The following is a 6,000-nucleotide window of genomic DNA, read 5'->3' on the forward strand; positions in this document are numbered from 1 at the left end:
TTCAACATTCTTAGATTTGAAATTACCAAAATTAGAGAGTTCAAAAGCAATAATCCTACCTACTAATCCTTCAAGTGTCAAGTTAGTGCTAGGTATACATCTCAGCTCTTGTATGGAAGAAAATCTAATAGCATAGATGGGCGTAAATGTCCTCAATAATTTTCTCAACATTGTGTCATCATCAATCTTACTAGTAGAACCTCTAATATAATTAACAACTTCTTTTATTATAAAGAAATATTGAACAATGTTCTCAACTTATTTCATTCTTATTTCATCAAACTTACCTCTAAGACTTTCAGATTTGGCTCTTAAGACATTTGTATCTCCTCCATATATGGTCTAAAGAGAATCCCAAATTTTCTTTGTAGAAATATAGTCTTTGATATCATTAAACTCAAAAAACTTAGGATAGATTCAATATCCAACATTTTCTGATTGTGCTCTTTCTTCTTTTTTAGATCTTCAGCAGTGAGGGCTCCAACAAGGTCAACATATTCAACAATAATAGTAATTTTTGCATGATCACCAAGTCCTCCTAAGTGTAGCTTCATCAAACTTTTCCATGCAAAAGAAATTTCTCCTTGTTAAGCTTGGGTACCTCTCTCCTAGGCATTTTGATCTTTGACTTATAGTACCTCAAAACTATCTCTCACAAGCAACCAATGCTTTGATACCAATTGTTGGAATAATTTAAAATAACTGAGGGTGGGGTGAATCAGTTATCCAAGGTCCAAAACTCCCAATTAAAATTTTCAATACTTAACAAAACTCATACATATATCTCCTTATCATGTATCTCACATGCATCCATCATATCATTCAAATATTAAACTTGTAGGTTATTGTCCTAGGTCAAAATCACTTTGCAAAAATGTAAACATGAAACATAATAGAATCATTCACACATATGACACAAGGATTTTACATGGAAACCTAATTTGGGAAAACCACCAATAACATGCTACTAATTCTCACTCTTATGGAGTGATGCCATGTGAAAAGCCAACCCTGTTAAAGGCTACAATACACACTATTAAATGTGAACTGGTTAAAGGATTTCAATCACCCTATTAGGAGTGAACCTTGTTAGAGGAGTTTAGTTCATTCTATTAGAATTCCACCCAGTTAAAGGATTTACAACTAACTATTATGTCAACCTTAATCCAAAGGATTTACCCTAAACTAATTCAATTATGAGAAAGTAATAGTAAGGCTTGATCTAATAATAAATCAAAACTCACTTGCAGATTACAGATCTTTGTCTTACTCCTCTATTTCTCTTGACTTCATTCACTTCATCTCTAATAGCTTATTCACCCTTCAAGCATTCATCCCCTTAAGCCTTCTTATTTTGCATGCCAATTGCAGACTCTTTCCTTAGGCCACCATATAAAGCATCACCCTAGACTTCTTGTCTTTCTTGGGTTCCCACACATGCCAATAGTTGCTTCTAGCCTTGCATTCCCTTATAAAAAGAATTTGGATCTTTTTTTAGCTTAATCACAATCATCCATTCTAGGTTAGGTAGGATTCATTGAATCTAACCATCTTTGTGTTTTAACTCAATCTAGAAACTTTATTCTCAATCTTCCTTGAATTTTTCTCAAAATAGTTTACCCTGAATTTTGTGCCACTGACTCATCAAGCTTATCTTTGACATAGTTCACACATTTTAAGAAGTCAACCTTGTCATCTTAGATTCATAAAATTCATGATCAAACTCATAATTTTGACACTCGACATTAACTAACATTCTAATGCTTGACACATACTACCTTATTCTACATCTAGCCATAGTTCACTCAACATATAATAAATTTTACTAATGCTCAACATCAACTAAACTTTACTCAGCTCCACCATGTTCACTTTGCTTGATGTTTTCTACAAGTCACTCAGCATATACTAAAAGTCAATTTTTCTTGGCTCTAATTGATATTCTTCTTGGCTTGCATTAGCATTACTCGACACCAACTATCATTTTCTCAAGCTTAGAAAACTCAATTCTTCTTTCTTGTTATTCTAGACATAATCTATGTAACCAACCTTTGTAGCTTTAAGTAGATAATCAATCCACTACATTATCATTGTCTTAACTAATCTTTGTACTTCTTTTACACAACATAACTCAACCTTTTCTTTGGGTGCCCTTGTTACCTCACTTGATCAAATCCTCTTCATTAATCAAAAAAATGATAGTACTCAAATCATCTAAGCAATTATCTATCTATCAAATAGTAGGTCTGACATTAGTGACAAAATAATGATTGAAACACATTCTCATACTTGTATCAATCTTTGATCAATAGAAGTAACTTTGGCATTGATTCCAATGATCATCTAGACCATAGACGATGGAGTCCTAGTTTCATGGGGCTCACTGATGTTGGTTGAGCTATACAAGAATCCTCACCAAATAGTTTATCAGTGTGTGGGCTGCCACTAGGGGAGGAGTGTGGGTTTTCTTCCTCTATTATAGGTTTGGGAATGGGAGAAAATCATGGTTTTTAGATTGATTGGAAAGAGAGAGAGGTAGTTGGATGAGTTGGTGGTATACAGCTAGGGATATCCATTGATATACAACCATACTAAGGAGGTGGACTTCTAGTGAGTCTAGGTGGACAAGATATAGGAAGTGACATGGAGGTCATATATGGGTCTCAGGTCATGGGCAGAGGAGAGGAAACAACTACCTAATGTATCACCTAATTTAGTAGTGCAAATTGAATACTAATTATTTAACAAAAGCATTCACAATAACCAAATAAGTAAACACTTATGATAGGATGAGGTTAACACCAAGAAAGAAGGAAATCCAAGAAAGGTAAGCTCCTTGGGTGTAACCTACGATGATCTAGATATGTTTCTAATGGATAGGGGATGTATGCTCACAATGTGCTCAAGCTTCCAATGGATGGATGATTTTATCAAGTGTGCAGATGGGTAAGGGTTTCAATAATGGAGGTGTGGATGTATTTTAGCATGGTGATGGTGTAGAATGGTTGTGATGTAGTGGTCAGTGGAGCATTATAAGTTTACATGAAAGTTGATATGGATTGTGAGAGAGAAGGGCTTTATTTATAGGCCAAGGGGTAATGAGATGGAGGTTTTGAATGCAAGGATGGAAAAATGGTGTGGGAGGGCTAGGATGCTTTGAAAGACTATAATCTCCACAGCCTATGTTATTGATCTTCACGGTAGATAGGGTGGAGGCGAGGATGGTTTTTGGGTCATTACAAGTGTGGGATGAGCTGGCGATGGCTGTGCTGATATCAATTCCAGGGCAATGGTTTGTATATGAGGCTTCAACCGCATTGCAGTAAGCAAAGGGTTCTGGATCGGCATGGATGGTTACCTCAGTGCCTTGATGTGGAAATTTGACGCAATGATGGTAAGTGGATGGAATGGCTTTCATGGCATGAATCCATGGGCGACCGAGGAGGATGTTGAATGGTAGGTTTAGATCAATAACATAGCAAAGTGTCTCTTGGATGACTAGCCCAACCTTGATTGGCAGAAAAATAGTTCCTTCTATGGTTCTTTCCAAGTTATCATAAGCTTTCATTGACAACCAGAATCATTGACAACTTTCTTTAGGATTTTGAGGAGGGTTTTGTTAGTTGCCTCTCCCAGGTCGTTACCTTGTGGGAAATATGGGCTAGAAAAGTGGTGATGGATGCGAAGGGAAGTGCATAATTCTTCCATGTTGAGATTTTAAAAGTTACCTCTGTGGTCGGTGAAGATGGTGGATGGGATGCCGAAGCAGCAAACAATGTGGTACAAGATGAACTTGGAGACCTAAACTCCTATAGCTGAGACTAGGGGGACTGCTTCCACCCATTTAGTGAAATAGTCTGGAGCTGTTATTATCCATTTATGTCCATCAGATGAGAGGGGTGTGATAGTTAAAACTAGATCAAGGCCCCAACAAGCAAAAGGCCAAGGTGGTTCAATAGGCTGTAGATCTTGTGCTAGAGTGTGCACAAGATTTGCATGCTGCTAACATGGGAGACACTTTCTGACAAAGTCACAGGAGTCTTCTTCAATGGTAGGCCAATAGTAGCCTGCTCTAAGGATTTGTCATGCTAGGACAATACCACTCATGTGGGCACTGCAAGGTCCAGAGTGTACTTCCTTTAACACCATCATGGCCTCATTTTGGTCTAAACATCAAGAGAGAGTATCGTGATAACCCCGACGATATAGGGTATTGGCTATGATAACATAGCGAGATGATTTTTGGATGAGGTTCTGGCGTTGGGTACGTGTGAGGTGAGGGGATATGATACCATCGTTAAGGTAAGTGTGAATCTCATGGTACCAAGGGGATTGGGGACCAACGAAGATACAAACACGATTTGAAACCTCATTCACATAGGCGGGTGTGAGGAGCTGCTCCACTAAAAACTCATACTGTGTAGTTGCTTGGGGAATTTCCAAGAGCAAGCCTATAGTAGCCATAGCATCTGCTGCTTTGTTCTGTATTCGAGGCACTTGTGTAAACTGAAGCCTTGTAAAATGTTGGGTTAGCTGATCAACTAGCTCTTTGTAGAGTAATAGATTTTCATCTTTGGTTTGATATTCATTTAGGGCTTGCTTGATGATGAGCTAAGAATTGCCAAAGATTTGTAGCTCAGCAATGTTCCATTCTGCAGCTATCTTTAATCCTACTATGAGGGCATCATATTCAGCTATATTTTTGGTGCTAGGGAATTGTAGCTTGAAGGCTTTTGGAATGTAATCTCCTTGAGATGTGACCAACAATATTCCTGCCCCTGATCCATGAGATGTGTATGAGCCATCAAAATAAAGTTTCCATGGGGGTTGTTCTTCAATTAGACAGATATGCTCATTTGGAAATTATGTGATCAATGGATAAGCATCTATTAGAGGTGCATCAGCTAGGTGATCTGCTATAGCTTGCCTTTGGATTTCTTTTTTGTCCACATACTGGATGTCAAATTCGCTAAGGAGCATAACCCATTTGGCCATCGGCCTATAAGTGCTATTCTGGAGAGCATATAGTTGAGAGGGTCAATCTTCGAGACTAGTTGGATGGTATGACTTAGCATGTAATGGCGAAGCTTTTGAGTGGATAAAACAACTACCAAACAAGCTTTTTCCATAGGAGTGTAATTGAGTTCATAACTAACTAGGGTTCTACTGATGTAGTAGATGGCTCTTTCTCTGCTGTAGTCATCGAGCTGTGCTAGAAGTGCCCCTAGAGCTGTAGGTGTTGCTGATATGTACAAAATCAAGGGACAACTAGGAACTGGTAGAACCAAGATAGGGGGATTGATGAGATACCACTTGAGATGGTCGAAGCTATGTTGACTTAAAGGATCCCACTTGAAGTTCTCATCCTTCTTCAGTAAATGTGAAAATGGTGTACACTTATCTGCAAGCTGGGAGATGAAGTGCCGAACAGACTGAAGCTTTCCCTGAAGAGAATGAAGCTATTGCAGTGTCTAGGGAGGAGGCATGTCTAAGATAGCCTTCACCTTCTTGGGGTCGATCTCTATACCCCATTTAGAAACTATAAAGCCTAGAAGCTTTCCAGATGTGACCCCAAAGACACATTTCTTGGGATTAAGCATCAGATGATATTTGGCTAACCTATCAAAGACTTTCTCCAGGTCAGCAAGATGATCCATGAAGGTATGAGACTTGACCAAGATATCATCCACATAATCCTCCAAAATGCTATGGATGAGATCATGAAAAATGGCTATCATAGCTCTTTGATAGGTAGCCCCAGCATTCTTTAGGCCAAAAGGCATCATGTTGTAGCAAAAGGTTCCCCAAGGGGTAGTGAATGATGTCTTATGTTGATCCTCTTCTGCAATCTTGATTTGATTATACCCAGAAAATCCATCCATGAGGGACAAAATTTCATGTCCAGCTGTAAGATCTACAATCATATCTATGTTGGGCAAGGGAAAATCATCTTTTGGACAAGCTTTTTTAAGATCTCTAAAATCAGTGCAAATTCTAATG

The sequence above is a fragment of the Cupressus sempervirens genome, chromosome 4, assembly GCF_028749045.1.
Source record: "Cupressus sempervirens isolate cs-2001-9-10 chromosome 4, ASM2874904v1, whole genome shotgun sequence".
NCBI lineage: Eukaryota > Viridiplantae > Streptophyta > Pinopsida > Cupressales > Cupressaceae > Cupressus > Cupressus sempervirens.